The 19,072-nt window shown below is 41.1% G+C and overlaps 1 protein-coding gene across 1 annotated transcript in view; it reads right to left on the reverse strand.

Moving 5' to 3' along the window:
* The window catches only part of LOC124794370, a 117,511-nt gene extending 99,661 nt beyond the window's left edge, over positions 1–17,850 (reverse strand). The window contains exon 1 of the mRNA XM_047258090.1: positions 17,717–17,850. The gene's annotated coding sequence lies outside the window, so the exon portion shown is untranslated. The remainder of the gene's footprint in view (positions 1–17,716) is intronic.
* Between the last annotated feature and the right edge of the window lie 1,222 nt (positions 17,851–19,072).

Genomic DNA, 19,072 nt, shown 5'->3' on the forward strand with positions numbered 1-19,072 from the left:
GTAAGGGCCCTACACTGACGAGCAATACTCGAGAATCGATCGACAAACTGTTCTGTAGGCCTCTTCTTTTCTGGTCGATCTACATTTCCGTAAGGTTCCTCCTATGAACCTCAGTCTGGCCTCTGATTTTCCTACTATTTACTTTATGTGGTCATATTCATTAAGGTCGCTCTCGATAGTTACTCCTAGGTATTTCACGTTGGATACTGTTTCTAGCTGTTTGTCACCAACACTGCAGTTGTACAGTAGTGGATTTCTTCTCCACTGCGTGAGCAATATATTACATTTATTTACGTTCACTGTCAGGTTGCTAGAGCCTGCACCATACATCAAAATATGCAGATCCCCCTGACGATCGATTCTGTTTTCTGATATTACTACTTTCTTATAGACAAGAGCATCACCTGCAAAAACCTGATCCTGAAACTAACCTTGCATCTGTCGACTGTGTTTCGTTAAGAGCGACGTGTTCAGTTCTGTCTACAAGGAAGTCTTGAATAAAGTCACAAATCTGGTCCGGTATTCGGTAAACTCGAATTTTGGCATTAAACGGCATTGAAGGACGTTACAAATACCTTCCTGAAGTTAAGGAGCATGTCATCAACCTGAGCGCAGATATTTGTAGAGCTCATGGAGGAACAGAGCGAGCTGAGTTTAGCAAGGTCACTGTTTGAGGAACCTATGTTGAGAGCTTTGTTCTCCAAAAATATAATAGTAAGTGAATATAAAACATTTTCCATAATTCAACAATAGATTGACGTCAGTGCTATAGAAGTATAATTACGTGAATCTGTCGTTCAGCCCTTCTTGAAAACGGGAATGACACGTTATTTTATCCATTCCTATGTACGGACCCCAATCATTGGTCCAGAGAACTACGATAAACTGCTGCTGGAGATGGAACAAGTTCTTATGCATAATTCTCGTAGAATCTCACAGGTATGTCATCTTGTCCAGATGCCTTTTCACTAAGCGACTGCAGTTGCTCTTCTTTTCCGTGAACGCATATGTCAATATGCACCATATCTGTATACGTATGAAGATTCAAAAGAGGGGTCGTATTACGATCTTCCGCGATGAAACAATTTCGGTAGACCGAATTCAGCATTTCGGCTTCTCTCTGACACCTTACCTTTAGAGTCAACTCGGTCGGCAAAATAATGCTTTCAGTGGTATTGAAGGCTTCTCTCATTGCTCTCCTTACATTCATTTTCGCTTCGTTTAATTTTTGTTTTCAAGCATGATTTTGACTTCTCTTAAATCTGTGATGCTCTCTTTGCTCACGTAGCACTTTTCTGATATGACTATTAAACCTCGGCACGTCTTTCCAATTCATCAAGACCTTGCTCGTAATGTACTTGCCTAAGAAATACCAATGATGGTTTGCAGATTTTTCCATTTGAGTTCCACATCTTCGTCCTCAGCACTAGGGATTTGAAGTGGACTCTTCACATACTCAGCAACTCGCATCCTGTCACGCTTGCTAAGTAAAAACATTCTCCTACCATTCTTAGCAGTAGTTGTAAACTGTTATCGCTGACGCTATCACTACGTTATAATTACCCACCTCCACGTTAGCTCTCTTCAAAGGTTTACGTGTGGTTGTTCCTAGGAGATCTAAGACGTTACCTCCACTACCTGTTTTTCTGTTTGTTCGAATAATTTTCGAATAAGACATTCAGAATGATGTCAGACGAATCCTGTCTCTGCCACCAGTTTTGATTATATGACTCCCATTGTACAACAGGCACGTTGAAGTCTCGCCCTTTTACAGATTCACGAGATTCTGCACGTTCCCTCTGAAATGGTCTCCCACTAGAGCTCCTGATGGATCCGATTACCGTTTCTGAGCCACCTTTGATGCACAGCTGTACTCAGATTAACCTACATTAGCAATCTGTCACAGGCTCACTAGATGTGTCCGGACCCTTTACTGCAGTAGATAGTACGGCGTTGATGGCCAACAGTTCCCGCCTCTGGAAGTTCGGCCGCCGAGTTGCAAGTCGTTACATACGCCCCAACCATTGCATGTAACCTATCTTTAGGATATATATTCCAATGTGAATTTACGATTTCGTTGCTATTCACTTCAGGTTTCAACCAACTTTCTGCTCCTAATACTATCTGGCCAATATTATCTACAGTGAACGATACCATTCCCGGGAGCTGGCCACGGATGCGGCTGCAGTTTACTGATTTCATATTAACCTTTTCTGTTTCCGATCTGCGAGGAGGAGCATTCTATGAGAGAAATATGGCTGGGCTTCATTCGATTTCGGCTGCAATGCATCTCTAATCTGGACGACATAAAGCCTTTTTCTTCCGTTTACAAACAAAAATCACATTTGTCATAGGATTGTGCTAATTAAATCCTATTCGATATTCAATTTGGTCTGCGCATGAATTATTGTGAATCAGGAGAGTCCTAAACAGTTTAACTGGACATGTCACGGCAAATTTCATATGATAAAGACTTTTCTGGGATACCTGTGCCCAAGACAGATGATTTAAAAGCATTTTTAACATTTTTACTGCCAGCTACCCAGGTGTGTGTCGATTTAAATGTATTGCAAATTGCTCAATGCAGCAAATTGAGAGTGGTAGTGATTTTCTTCCCCTCATTTCTAACTACCACAAATTAATATTAGGTAGTTTTTTTGTTAAATGTCAGACTCGACCGGTGAGAAACTTTACTTTCGACAGAAATAGCTACGAATCTCCATAAGATAAACAACTGCATTTATTCTGCAGAGAGTAGGAGTTGCAGAAATTTTTGTTTCATTTGTAGCAGCGTCAATATGTAAACCGGAATACGGTTTGAGTATCTGTTCACTGTAGCTTTAAATTTTTGTAACGAGTATCTCGGCTGTTCCTGAAGGTACTGAACAAAACGTGCTGATGTTCTGTTTTGTTTCAGATCTAAATAATATGTGTAGGCATTAACTAAAAGATAAAAAGATTTCTTTTCTGATTTCAAGTTTGACTAGAAAGGACAGTTAATATTAACAAATGATAAACGGGTAAGGACGCTGTCAGCGTCGTATTTTCAATCTAAAAACTGCTGGGCTGAACCGTGTTGTGGGCAACTAGCAGAGTTTTAGATCAGTCTTCGAATTAAAACCATACAAAACAGCGTTTAGATAATTAATAAATTCTACAAAAATTTTCTGTAGCAGTTTATGATACAATGACGTGATGATTAAAAAATTTAAAATTTTCATTTGGTGCTTCCGGTTGTCACTTCATCAATCTTTTGTGTTTTATAATTGTAGATTACTAACGACCCACACAGCTAATTAACTACGGCTGGACGACTTGTAGCGCAGTGGTAATAAATATTACACTGAGGTGACAAATGTAGTAGGGTACCTACTAATGTCGTATTGGACCTCCTTTTACTCGGCGTAGTGCAGAAATTCGACGTAGCATGGACTCAACAAACCCTCTGCAGAAATTCTGAACCGTGCTGCCTTTATAGCCGTCCATAATTGAGTAAGTGTTGCCAGTGCACGATTTTGTGGACAAACCGACCTCTCGATTATGTTCCCCATATGTTCGATGGGATTTAGGTCGGGCGAGTTATTCGCTCGAATTGTCTGGAATGTTCTTCAAACCAGTTTCAAACAAATGTGGCCCAGTGACATTGCGCACTCGCATACATAAACATTCCATTGTTGTTTGGTGCAAATGATCTCTAAGTATCCGAACACTGCCATTTCCAGTCGATGATCGGTTCAACTGGACCAGAGGGCCCAGTTCATTCAATGTATGCACAGCCCACACCACTATAGGGCCACCAGCATCTTGGAAAGTGCCTTGTTGACAACCTGGGGTCCGTGGTTTTGTGGGGTCTCCGCCACACTCGAACCCTACCATCAGCTCTTACCTACTAAAATCGGAACTTAACTGACTAGGCCAGATATCCCAGTCGTCTAGGGGTCAACCGATATGTTCTCAAGCCCAGGAGAGGCACTGCTGGCGATGTCATGCTATTAGCAAACGCACGCGAATTGGTCGTTTGCTGCCATAGCCCATTAATGCCAAATTTCGCCGCTCTGTCCCAACGGATACGTTAATTTCTACAGTTATTTCACGCAGTGTTCCTTGCTGTTAGCACTGACAACTCTACCCAAACGCCGCTTTCTACACGGGTAAGTGGAGGACGTCGGTCATTGCGTTGTGTGTGATGAGAGGTAATGCCTGAATTTTGGTATTACCGGCACACTCTTGATACTATGGATCTCGGAATATTGAATTCCCTAACAAGTTATGAAATGAAGTTATCCCATGCATCTAGCTCCAGCCGCCACTGCGCTTACAAAGTCTGTTAATTCTCGTCGTGTGTCTATAATCACGTTGTAAACCTTTTCACATGAGTACAAATAACAGCTCCGCCAATGCGCTGCGTTTTAATATCGCAGTCCCACGACTCTGGAACCTCAGAGTACATACACAACAGTGACGCCAGGTCAGGTGTAGTAGGTGCTGTAACACATCACCAATATTTTTACCTTGTCACTATTTAAAAATGTTTATTTATATTACTTCGTGTTCTGGTTTTTACGCCAAAAGCACTTCCCAGTTTTGTATTACACGAAATTCTCTTGTAGCACGAGGCGTGTAATTCTGACTAGGCGAAGTATAGTAGGCTTCTTTTCTCGCAGCTCAACCTCGAGGAAGCAGAGAGACTTAGAACATAACTGCAACCGTGTGCTCGCTTGCTTCAGTTTGTCTTTTGATGGGGCATGCGGTGAGGGAGACGAAAATTTTATTCCCAGCAGCTTCCTGTTTCAGACTGTAAAGCAGTGATTATCGTATGCGTGAGCATTCTTCCGTATGTAGTGCGTTTAGTGCTGTATTGTAAGTTTTAAATAATGGGCGCCCCACTGAATCTCTACAAATATGCACTCTAAAAGAAGTGAACCATTCAGGTAAATTTTGAATCAGGTTTTGATGGCAATGATGAAAGACTTCAGTATTGTAAAAGAAATCACTTTCTTTGCCTTCGAAAACCGAAAAATTTGAAGAATGCGAAACTTTATTTTTCTACGGAAAATTTGAAGAATACGAAACGTTATTTTTCTACGGCATTTGACAACCTGAAAAATTTCTTTGGGCTTGTATTCTCCAAGAAACAACGTGTAAGAAACAAACTAATCTGTGTGCCGATGAGAAGTACAAAAGGATTTCCAGCAGAAAGATGTTATAAATGATAAAGACATTTTTACAGGTACTTCTCAACTACTGTCCTCCTTTATCCGACCATCCCTTCCACTAAATGATCTGTGGAAGTCAGCTTGTCTTACCTGACGTGAATATAAATATATGAAACTTCCCGGCAGATTAAAATTGGGTTCCGGACCGAGACTCCAACTCGGGATGTTTGCCTTTCGCGGGCAAGTGTTCCACCAACTGAGCTACCCATGGCCCGTTCTCACAGCCTTACTTCAGCCAGAGCACTTACCCGCGAAAGGCAAAGGTCCCTAGTTCGAGTCTCGGTCCGGCACACAGTTTTAGTCTGCCAGGAAGTTTCATATCAGCGCACATTCCGCCGCAGAGTGAAAATCTCATTCTGCAAATATAAATGTATATTATAAACAGTTTACCCCGCGCCAAAAAGCAATGCATGGTGCTCAGGAAATATGGTTAAAATACGAAGTCAAATCTATACTCTGCAAAACAAGAGCTAAATCACGAGTTATATACTGAAAAGCCAAAGAAACTGGGCATGCTTATTCAAATGCAGAGGTACATAAACAGGCAGAATACGGCACTCCGGTCAGCAACGCCTATACGGGACAACAAGTGTCTGGCGCAGTTGTTAGATCGGTTATTGCTGCTACAATCGCAGTGAGTTTGAACGTGGTATAGTCGGCGCACCAGAGATGGGACACAGCGTCTCGGAGGTGGCGATGAAGCGAGGATTTTCCCGTACGACCATTTCACGAGTGCACCGTGAATATCAGCCTCCGGTAAAACATCAATCTCCCACATCGCTGGCTCCGGAAAAGATCCTGCAAGAACGGGACCAACGACAACTGAAGAGAATCGTTCAACGTGACAGAAGCGCAACCCTTCTACACATTACTGCGGGTTTCCATGCTGGGCCATCAATAAGTGTGAGCGTGCGAACTATTCAACGAAACATCACCGATATGGGCTTTCGGAACCGAAGGTTGACTCGTTTACCCTTGATGACTGCACGATACAAAGCTTTACGTCTCGCCTGGGCACGCGAACACTGACACTGGATTGTTGATGACTGGAGACATGTTGCCTGGTCGGACGAGTGTCGTTTCAAATTTTATCGAGCTGATGGACGTGGACGGGTATGGAGACAACCTCATGAATCCATGGACCATGCATGTCATCAGGGGACTATTCAAGCTGTTGGAGGCTCTTTAATGGTGTGGGGCGTGTGCAGTTGGAACCTCTGACAGGTCTAGATACGACTCTGATAGGGGACATGTACGTAAGCATCCTGTCTGATCACCTGCACCCATTCATAACCATTGTGTATTGCAACAGACTTTGGCAATTCAAGCACGACAAAGTGACACTCCAAACGTCCAGAATTGATACAGAGTGGCTCCACGAACACCCTTCTGAGTTTAAATACTTCCGCTGGCGACCAACATTAACATTATTGAGCTTATCTGAGATGCCTTGCGAAGTGCTGTTCAGAAGAGATATCCACCCCTCCGTACTCTTACGAATTTACGGACACCTCTGCGGGATTCATGGTGTCGGTTCTCTCCATCTCTACTTCAGACATTGGACGAGTCCCTTCGACACCGTGTTGTGGCACTTCTATGTGCTCGCGGCGGCCACACACGATGTTAGGCAGGTGTACCAGTTTCTTTGCCTCTCCATTGTATAAGACCCACTTACAACTTGGAAGACACCATTAATAATATGGCAGTTTCCTCACATGGTAAACAAGGGCGAATGGCATACAAAAACTGCTGTACAAAGAATGGGAACAGTTCGTGGAAGAATGATTAGCTAACTCAGATTCTCCCGTCGCAACACAATGACTTTACACACAACCAAGTAAAACGTACATACAAATTCTACCCACCTTACAGACACACAATCAAACAATAAAGAGAGAAAACTGTTAGAGAAAGGATTAAAATACAATCTAAATTTAGAAATTGATGAAGATGATTACATAGAAAGTCTGATTATAGAAGCACTAAGTGTATTGACAAGGAAAGATAGGAACGAAAACAGCAATGCCAACATTGGACTAACTAGAGAAACAGATAAGGAATGAAATCCATAATATAACAACTAGTATGAAAACACAAGAACACAAAAATAACAAAAACACAGAATCTGTAACACTTAGCAAAAGCTTCAAAATAAAAATGTTAACATTTAAAAAGCAGACAATGGGAACACAGTAGTACCTATACACAAAGAACAATACACTGAAAGAGAACAATAATTCATCTCACAAAATAATATTACAAAATTAAAATCAGACCCAAGAAACAGATTCCAGACGAAAGTAAAACTCACTCTGAAAAATATAGACATAATGCTGGATAACGTGGGGAAAAGAAAGCTGACACAGATTAATCCCACTGCACCTGTTCTCCGTCGCATACCAAAGATCCAGAAACTGAATCTTCCTGTGAGGCCAATATTGGATTTCATGAAATCCCCCACATACAAGCTTGTGGAATACATGTTTCAATTACTGTCTGAAAATTTCAAAGTAGAGGAAGACAGAGCCAATGAAAACACTAAACAGCTAATACAACAAATAAAATGTAAAACTCGCAAGCACAGCAACACTCCTCTCAACCGATAATGAAAGCATGTATTCCAACATACCAGTACCACAAACAACAGAAATCATAGATAAGAATGTGAAAACTTATAGTCAGCTCCCTGACGTACAGGTTAATGAAATACGCACATTAATAAAGCTCATACCAGAAAAAAATTACTCCCAACACAATAATGAGTTTTATTTACAGAAGGATGGATTATCAATGGCGTCCCCAGATTCAGGAGTCTTATCAAATATTTTTGTAAACCACATTGAACAGATCATTTTCACAAAAATAGAAGCAAGAGAATACAACACGTTATATTGGTTCAGGTATATGGATGACATCCTTTGTGTATTAGATGAACCACAAACAAAAACTGAAAAACTACACAATGACAACAACAAGGTACATAAAAATATAAAATTGACAATAGAAAGAGAACAGAAGAACCAAATTAACTTTCTGCATATAACAATCAAACAACAAACCAATAAGCACATAACTGAAATTTTCTGTAAACCCATAACACCAGACATTATCATTCCCCAATCCTCGAACCACCCATACTCACAACAGCACACAGCAAATCGGCACACAATCCATAAACTCAGCACAGTACTACTCCTCAAAGAAAACTACCAAAAAGAACTTGATATAATAATGCAGCTTGCACGATACAATAGGTACAATAGTAACATAGTCACAAAGCTAACACCAAAATTAAAAGCAAAATAAAAGTAGAAAGTACCAAACTAATAAAACAATCTAACAGAACCAAACACAAATAGTCAATACCATACAACTACACAAAATATTCAGAAAAACATAAAACAAAACACAAGATGTTACATAGTGACATACAAATACAAAATCACACCTTAAATCACCAACATTTCCATAAGACAAAGAATAAACACAGCATACACAACAGTTAATTCTATACAAAAATACAAACCAAACCTGACAGAAAACAGAGACATATACCAGAAAGCAGGTATATATCATCTACAGTGAACACTGATTACATATACACAGGACAAAGAAGTAGAATATTTGATGTCCGATACAAAGAACACATGGGAGTCTGGAAGTATGGGACAAATCACTCGACATTTGCAGAACACCTAAGAGAACGTATCTACAAACCAACCACTAGAGAAGAAGACACGAAAATAATTAGAATCAATAATAAAAAGCACCTCCTACTCCTGCAAGAAAATTGCCGCAGTCAGGAAACCAAAGCAGAAAAGAGAACCCTGTTCAGTGATAAAGTACAATTCATTATTTACACTAATAAATTAAGTAATAGAATAACACTCCAAAATAGGATTATTATCATAATACTAATAACACCACTCAACACCTGTTCATTCATTTATACATGAACCACTCCACAGAACACTTAAACCAAAACTCAAATCAGCTTATACCAAAGCTTGCAACCACTGTCTAACAGCTGCTACATTCATAACAACACTCTACAATTCAAATCACCAATTGCACCCCCCTCCTCCCACCACACACACACACACACACACACTCACACACACACACACTCACACACACACAGAGAGAGAGAGAGAGAGAGAGAGAGAGAGAGAGAGAGAGGGAAAGAGAGAGAGAGAGAGAGAGAGAGAGAGAGAGGTATTCATGAATAGACGTTATAGTCTTCGTTAGATTAGCAGCTTGTTCGTGAACCAATCAAACAGAACGAAACACATAATGGACTCACAAAATTTACGTATTTAAAATCACAATTTCAAACAAATAGGTATAAATAGTGGGAAATGAATAATAGTGCACCACAAAGTAGGAGGAAAAACATGGTGAACAGTGTGAAAGGAAAAGCTCGGAATATAAAATTGCGCTTATATTTCGGAAATTAAGTGGTAGTGCTACCTCCAGAGCACATAAAAGAGGAAACGCAGATGCCAATAAACTGTAAGTAATTACGTATTTACATAAAAATGTGACGTGAACTGTTTGATAATCTAGAAAAACAAAACTGCATCGTTGTAGATCCCACTGAAGATGCATTAGAGTAAGACAAAGGTGAAGTCTGGTGGAAACACATTAAGTTGCAGCAAGAAAAGGTGGTTTTATTTATAAGCCAGTTTTTTTAAAAAATGAATTTTTTTAAAATTTCTGATACCGTATCTTAAACGCTCGACAGTGGGGGGGGGGGGGGGGTGGAAGGAGGGATGGGGAGGTTGCCACGTCAAGATTTTGCGCCGGTTCCACAATCACAATGTCGTAGATTCGGGGCTGGCAGCGTGTGTCGCTTATGTAGAACGAATTGTATAGATTAGTAAGGATTTGACAGTTTATTTGTGTACTTCGACATATTTATACACTTTAACATAGATAAACAACAAGTGAGGACGCTTAATACAAGGTTAAAACAATGTCGTTTCCTTAACGTGTTTTCTGGACACTTCGTTAATCGATAGCAATTCATCGAATTGTATCTGAAAAGGGCAAAAATGTTGTTAGAAATATTTCACTGAATTATTACATAATTTTGGGTAGTTGTTTTATGTTCTGTTCAAACGTTTTAAGATGCTTCTTAGTCCACTTTTTTGTGACTGCAGTACTACTTAGGGCATATTTGTATAGCTTTGAGGCGCCCATTATACAGAGATACCCCAACGCAAAGTTTTGCTGGTGAAACAAAGCTAACTGAAAACATACTTCGGTGACTTCAGACCCCTTGGGAAGACCCTGCAACCCTTGCCAGGTATTTAATACGGCAGTTAAAACTGCATTTACGTGGTAGCTCGGACATTAAGTGCATGTTTTAATGCATAAGTACAGTAATCTTGAACCTCGGGATCACGGTAAAGAATAATATTACTGAAAAAAGCTTCGAAGTTACCCGAGAATATTGTCTTAGGGACACAGGGTAAAAATTTCGCTGATCGGCCAAGAATAGAAATTATAGAATTAGCCATCCCCACAACTGGTACTTTTCGAACCCAAAAATCATAGTTTTTCGGGATTTCGACAGGAACCGGACAGGAGGTAATGGTGCTTTTATAAGTAACTTAAGGTCCGGCCCAGAACTTGTCTAGCGCAACAGAATAAACCGTTTTGCTCAGTCTGCCTAGGGTGGAGGCAATGTGTAATATTTGACCTTGTATTCTAAGATAGCTGCAGCATGCCCCGTCTTCTGATAGGCATGCAAAAGGTCGCTACGCCAAGGGCAATCAAAACACTTGGCCCCTATCTCCGTAATCAATGGCACCTGACATATGACCGCCTATAAAATCTCGTTTTCGGGCCGGGCTGTTTGGAACATATTGATACCATACACTGTCGTACACGAGCCGATTATTAAGTTAAGCAAGTAAAAATATGTCTTTCTTTTCTGCTAGCTGTTCATCTAACTTCTCACGGAGGAGCCGCAACGGATACACAAACGTTGCTCATAAATTGGTCCCTCTTTTAACGGAAGCCGTTTCAATATCTCTGCATTAGATGCCGAGGTTAGTCATCACATACAGACGCATAGATACGAATAAACGTAAAGAAGGGTTTCATTGCAATAACAGCGCTACTTTGCTTTCACATTACTATGCGCATACAGTAGCAGCTACTGTAGTTATAATAAGGATGGCGGTAGTATAATTAGAAAGACCGAAAACATTTTTCCACATGACCGTTTGATCTCGCTATGACCCCACGTGTGAGTGGCCTATCTGTCAGACGCTGTGGATTTGCAGGTTATTTTGTACGTTTCCCTCTAACAAAGAAAGTTTTCCGAAAGAGGTCTTCCCTAGCTCCAAGGCTGAGGAACCCCTGTCTGTTGATATGAATTTGAAATACACAGTGTGGTTAGAAATAGCGCGGTAATTTGTAATGGTATTGCAGGGTATGCTGTAGTGAGTAATAATAGTTACAAAAAAATTCTATACGTCGTCTCTTCTCCGATTAGATTAACACTGAAGTTAACCAATCAGGCCGTAGCTCGCTCTAGTTCAAGCGGCCCGTCAGGGATGGTTCCGCCAAATGTGTCCTTACTTTGGTTTCGTAAGACCGAACAAGTGAGCGACACAAAAACTGAGACACAGAAACTGAGCCAAAAGCTGAGCAGTACCGTGCGCAACCCTTTACGCTATGAGAACAACTGACACTGTTTGCAACTTGCGGGCCACTTGAATTTATGTGCGCAACGGCCTGACTGGCTAACTTCAATGGTAATTAACTAGTAAACTACCTAAGGTATGGAACTTTTTTAACAATTATTTGTCAGCACAACCCGCCCTGCAACACCAGTACAAGATCTCAGATTCTTTCTGACCGTTCTGCATATATGGATCCCGATTTGACGGAACATCTGTATGAATAGTCCACAAGCCACCTGAAGGCGTGTGCCGGAAGATTCTTCTGACACCACCATCTGATCCTACCTGTGCTATTCCACTCGCGAATAGTGCGTGGGAAGAATGACTGTTAGTAAACCTCTGTATTAGCTCTAATTTCTCGAATTTTCTCGTTGTGGTCATTTCGCTAGACGTGTGTGGGAGGAACTAAAGTGTCGTCCCACTCTTCCCGTAAAGTACTCTCCCAAAATTTCAGTAGTAAAACTCCGCGTGATGCAAAATGCCTGGTTGTAGGTCTGCTGTTGCAGTTTTCCGAGCGTCTCTGCAACACTCTCGCTCCGAATAAACGATCCCGTGACGAAATGCCCAACATGGCAACGGTCCCAAATTGATTGACAGTACTCAAGAATGGTTCGAACAAGGGCCTTGTAAGCCATTTCTTTGGTCTATTAATTACATTACCTTAACGTTCTTCCTATGAATATCCGTCTCATTCTGATTTTCCTTGTAGTTATAGTATGCGGTCATTCCACTTAACCCGAGAACACCAAATTCGGGAAATGTTACATTGTTACTAAATCATCCTAAATTTTACTATTCGGTTTTTTACTCAAAGGAAGTCTCAATTTAAAGTTTATACAATAGCTACTACAATTATAAGGTCTCCAGTGGTATGTCACATACAAAATAAGCAGAAACTATCCTGTTTTACGCCCTATACTGACAATAGCAAATAGTCCTAAACATTTTACTGTGGTTAGTATCCAGCAGTTTGTCATCAGTAATGTAGTTGTAAGGTAGTGGATTTCTGTACCTACCTATGCGCAGTACGTTACATTTATTTACATTGAGGGTCAACTACCAGTTCCTGCACATCTTCTGTCGGTTCTCCTGCAAGATGATACTGTCTTCTAGCCCAGCTATTTTCCTTTTGACAGCTGTATCACCTACCAAGAGTCATATACGGCTTCCGACGCTTTCTACTGATTCATTTATATACATTTCGCGGTTGGATTCTGTGCTGCGAGGTATGGTGTTTGTGATGTGAAAGAGCGAAACGAGGGCTGGGGACGCGAAGAGCACCAATCATAAATGTCCTCTGCGCAAGAGTTTCGTAAATTTGCTGTGGATAATGTATTCGAGGAAATGGATGCGCAGCTGTGTATATCGAAATGTAATAGATCAGGGTTCAGTTGCAAGTTACGACACTGGGATGCCCTCGTTGTTTCTTATTGCAAGTCACGTCAGCCTGTGTTATCTAGTGGCTAAAATATGGGTCACATTTTTTTTCACTCATTCCCAGTAACAATTCAAGTTTTAACGCTCACCAGCGTATGCTTCCGATACTAAATTGATTTCTGAACCATTGTTGACGTCTCCGGTACGACCGAAAAGTATTTCTTTCCATAACCTCGCTTTTCTTACTCGTGGATCACCTGCATTAGATTAGTAGAAACTACAGCAGGGACCTATGGGATAAAATAAGACTTCGAGTGACTTGATGCTTTCAACTAAGGTGTCTACTTAAAATCCGAACAACAATGAATTGAAGGAAGATTTTGAAATACTCTTAAATTCAAAGATCTTCTTTGCAGAAGCGCATCAAGCAAGCTGCACAATGGTCTGGGCATCTCCGATCCCAGCGATCAAGTTTTGGAGGAGCAGAGAGTTCACTGGAAGCAGTCGAAACGTTTCTTGGATAGATTGTCGCTAGCTTCAGGGGAACTTTGAAACGAAGACTAAAGATGCTTTGGATAATATTTTTTCTGGAATTTCAACTTTGTATGTTTAGAATCGGTGATCAGAATTATCAGATAAAAAGAATAAGAGCGCCGAATAGATTCAAAAGTTTGATTGGTAAAGCGACAGGCATGGATGTCAGTCGTGTGCAAAGGATGATGAATCAAAGTGCAAGTTATTAAAATTGCTCATTATTGTTAAGATGATGTGAAAATATTGTATGGACTTGTATCAACATAGGCGATTACGAATCACACACCATGTTATTATACACCATAATATTGTGTAGCTGATAGGTTTTCAAATACACGATCTACGTTGCCTTATTGCTGCCTTATCTGGAGGCAGCTGAAAAACTCTGAATTTCCATCACTGAGCAGCTTTTCTGTGAGTGACAAAAGTCGTTTTTGAAACGTATGTATTGACAAAACCTGTTTGTATTAGGTTTCACATGATGCTGAATGGTTGCTTGTACTTATGCTTACATACACTAGGAGTGATACCATGGATGGCTGATTGCATCATGCGTACTTTGCGAATCACAATACGTACACCTGAAACATTTCCTACTTCGTTGTTTTTTATATTTACATATAACAAGCTATGGATGAGGGGTTATAATGAGAGATTACAAACATGATGCGTTTTTATACCCAACGACAAAAATTTGCAGGTTGTTCAGTGTTTTGATGGAATGGATGTGTTCACTGTTGGCTCGCAACCCAAGTAATTGCTTTACTTTTGATTTCTAGCCCACACTTACCCTTGTGTTTCTATTGCACTGAAAAAGCTTCAGAACAGAGGAAATGACGACGATATGCGCTACGAGTAATTATGAAACAGACTTTAAAAATACTGTAACTTTGCTCAAAAATATTTCATGGTTTCTTGGGAATTTCTTTATAGTATCTTGTCATGACACGTATCGGGATTATCCCTCACCTTATGACCTAATAAATAAACGTAACTTATTTTTATTACACTTGGTAGATGTTACAAGAGTCGTATAATGGTCGTTACAATAAAACAACAGTCAAGAGACGTAAAATGTAAACCTCCGAAACATACAATGGCGGACGAAAAAAAAAGAAAAACATAAATAAACCACAGCATGAAAAGTCTGTTAATACCCTTGAATTCTGTTCCTACTGTGAAGGCAGTAATAATAACACAGTACTTTCGAAGCTGTACGTAAGTGACGACAAACACTGAAGAGACAAAAGCCATGGGATAGCGATATGTACATATACAGATGGTAGTTGTATCGCGTACACAAGGTATAATAGTGCAGTGCATTGGCGCAGCTGTCATGTGTACTCAGTAAATTCATGTGAAAACCTTACCGACGTGATTATAGCCGCACGACGAAAATTAATACACTCTGAACGTTGAATAGTAGTCAAAGCTAGACGCGTAGGACATTCCATTTTGGAAATCGCTAGTGAATTCAATATTCAGAGATACACAGTGACAAGAGTGTGGCGAGAATACCAGATTTGAGGCATTATCTCTCACCACGGGCAACGCAGTGACTGACGACCTTTAGTTAACGACGGAGAGCAGCGGCGTTGGCGTAGAGTTGTCAGTGCTAACAGACAAGCAACATTGCTTGAAATAACCATAAAAAATCGATGTGAGACATACGACAAACGTATCCGTTGGGACAGTGCGGCGAAATTAGGCATCAATGAGCTATGGTAGCAGACGACCGACGCGAGTGCCTTTGTTAACAGCACGACATTACCTGCAGCCCATTCCTGGGCTCGTGACCATACCGGTTGGATCCTTGACGGCTGTACAGCTGTGACCTCTTCAGATGAGTAATGATTTCAGTTGGTAAGAGCTGGTGGTATGTCTCGACTGTGTCGCCGACTCCAAGAAGCCATTGGTCGAACTTGTCAACAAGGCACTATGCAAGTTGGTGGTGGCTCCATAATGGGGTGGGTTGGGGGAGGGGGGTAGGCTGTGTTTACACCGAATGTACAGGGCCTTCTGGTCCATGGTCCATATGAGCCGATCGGTGACTGGAAATTTTTATGTACGGCTGCTTGGAGACCATTTGCAGCCATTCATGGACTTCATGTTCCCAAAGAAAGATGAAATTGTGAAGGATGACAATGCGCCATGTCAGAACACTATGGACAATTCGAGCGAATGATTTAGCCAGGCAGATCGACCGGAAGGAATCCCATCGAACATTTGTGGGACGTAATCGAGAGGTCAGTTCATGGACATTTTCGGGGTTATCGACGGCTATGGTAGCATCGTGGCACAGTGTTTCTGCAAGGAACTTCCAACAACTTGTTGAGTCCCAGCCAGGTCGAGGTTGTTTACTACGCCGGGCAAAAGGAGGTCCGAGAAAACATTAATAGGCATCCCGTGACTTCTATCACCCCAGAGTGAAAACGACATCCTCCCTTATTACAATGATTCGATATTACAAACCTTTTGACTGATGTGAAGGCATTTTCACAGCAACAAAGCAACTAGGGTAAGAAGCAGAATAAATCCTATTAGATTACCTTTAGCACCTGTATCGGTGACTGCAGTAATTCATCTGCTGATAATCTGTCTGTAAACCTTGTGGATTTAAGATTGAATCGTATAAATAGAAGCACAAATTTTCCAGAAGACGTTTTCTGGTGGAAACTTTCCAACGGTGAAACCATCTCCCTTGTAGGTACGTTAGTGGTTTCAAACTGGATAAATATGTCCGCATTTCTATCCTTAGACGAGAAATATCCAAACTAACTATATGAGTCATTTATGAATATACACTTGTCCTTCTTGCCAGCAATATCTCTTTACTTTTAACTTCTCATGACTCGTTTCTGGTTACCCCACCATCAGATTTGTGGCATAAGAATACAATGTGAAACAGAATGGAGACATGTACATTACAAGGAGGCAGTGGAGCTAAGTGACGTATGTTTAACATCGATATACAGTATCTTGTCACTTACAATCAATCCATTACAACACCAATGTCCGAACGGTCTTAGCAGTACAAATGCTATAAGGTAAAAACTCTCTTCCTCTAGGTGCTGTTAATGAGAGCATCAAAACGCATATGACAACAGACTTGTCTCTGACTTGTGAATGCTTATTACAAGTGCATTATTTAATTTCAGTTATACAAAAAATTACTACACGAGCTGTGAAGAGCGTAAAAGTTACATCTCAGTGCTGTTCGGATTGAAGTGCAGGAAGCAATTTTGTCAGAAGTTTGGTATATTGTTTTGCAGCTAACTTTCGCAAAATGATTGATGAAGAAATCATAGCGTCATTCACTTTATATTTTCATTCTTTGAACTCATTTTGGTCCAACATTTTTACTTAAGTTAAACCAATACGGTATGTTGTTTCTGCTTTTGCAGAAATCCTTTGAAGTTCTCTGGAATTACCTTAAAAGGTAAGTAATTGTTTCTTTTCCGAATATGTAGGGCTGAAATAAGATTTAGAGATTCACTTTTGTTACAGAGGAATTTTAAAAGAAAAAGTAACCCACTACCGTGATCACAAGATTCATATTTACTTTTAAAGGTCTTACCAACACTCCAATGCAAGTAATGTCTGAGGGAGGGGGTGCGAAATGGTAGTTCACTTGTGTGGAATAATATTATGGAATCGGTCTTGGCTCCTTCGAATACCCGCCCGGTAGATAACAGAATATCCGGTCCGCCGAGGAACTTCATATCACAGTTACATTACTGCTCCGTCACGAGCCACGGGAGACCATAGGGCCCTCATACCAAAATAGCCAGAAAATGTCCCTGATCAACGACATTCTACTTGCGGAATACTGCTGTACCCCGTAAGGCAAAAACGTTGGAGTGACAGATAGATGCAGCCGTGTCTAGTACTCACGGACGGCGTCGCGGCGTGCGAAGGCAACTCGGCTGGCGCTGCTGATCCTCGTGTGGGAGGGACCCTCTATTGGCGAGCGGACGCTGGCGGAGTGCGTTGTCGCTGGCCGAGGCGAGCGCCGCCCCGACCGAGGATGAGTCGTCACGTGTCTGGGAGTAGGAGGAGAAGGAGGAGGGAGGGGGACGGATCCAAGAGCATTCGGGCAGCGGGGGCGATCCCAAGCTAGGCCCGGCGGGTCGCCCGCGGTGCCGCGCTCAGGGACACAGATACCGCGGATGGGTGCCACGATTCGTAGAGATCGAGGGAAATTTTGTTATGTGCCGTGGCGGCTTTTTTAAACCCATCTTTAAGTTACACTGACCGAAAAAGTAAAAGCAACACTAAGAAGAAGTTGTGGCGGATCATGTCATTCCAAATTGACCGCCAGTCACGTAACAGTGCCACCAATAGCGCAACTAAGAGAATGCAAATCAGGTTTGCTTTAAATACACGCTGTAATGGTCGTGAGCGTTAGTTACCTTTGAGATTGGACGTGGTGATTTGATGTTACTCAAGAACTCCTGTGAGGCGACAAAGACGCCATTTTCAACACCTAAGTGAATCTGAACGAAGTCGTATAATAAGATTATGAGCACACATGGTGTTTCGTGGGGCGATCACTCAGTTTTTAAAATAACTGAGAAGCCACGATCGCTTCAATATCGTTTAGTAGATGACCGGTTTCAGCACTCTGAAGGTGCCATCATCGGATCTATGAAGGTATAACATAACAGGTTTGAGGGAGGGCTGATATGAGTTACCTATATACATTACAATTATTACACAACCACATACCCGAAACGTGGATTAACATTTATAAGACCATATGGACATCATGGCACATCAGGCAGACCTTCTGGTAAAAAATACTGTCGCAACCAATAATAAAAAACTGCTCTCATGATCTTTCTTTCCATAAAATGTAAGACTGAGGTCACCAGATGAAACTACCACTGCTCGCCTAACACCGGTCGGCATCATCACTGCCATATTCCTGACAGGCTTACCTGCTGTGATTCTAGCGGTTCACAACCGGCCACCAGATAGCGCTGTCCAAGCAGAACACACACGGTATAACCACTCATAACTACTAAAACACAACTTTACTATAACTTCTTGTCACATACCCATGCAAAGCCCACATTTTCGAATATATTTCATGTACATACTACAATCACTATAAAGTACGTCAAATACAAAGTAAAGGCATCTGAGGCACAGAAATTATCCATTAGCGCCTTACAAAACTACATATTATAATTTACCTTTATTCATATAAGGACGTCAGGAATATGCACACAGAAAGCTGTTCATAAC

The sequence above is a fragment of the Schistocerca piceifrons genome, chromosome 1, assembly GCF_021461385.2.
Source record: "Schistocerca piceifrons isolate TAMUIC-IGC-003096 chromosome 1, iqSchPice1.1, whole genome shotgun sequence".
Classification (NCBI taxonomy): Eukaryota; Metazoa; Arthropoda; class Insecta; order Orthoptera; family Acrididae; genus Schistocerca; species Schistocerca piceifrons.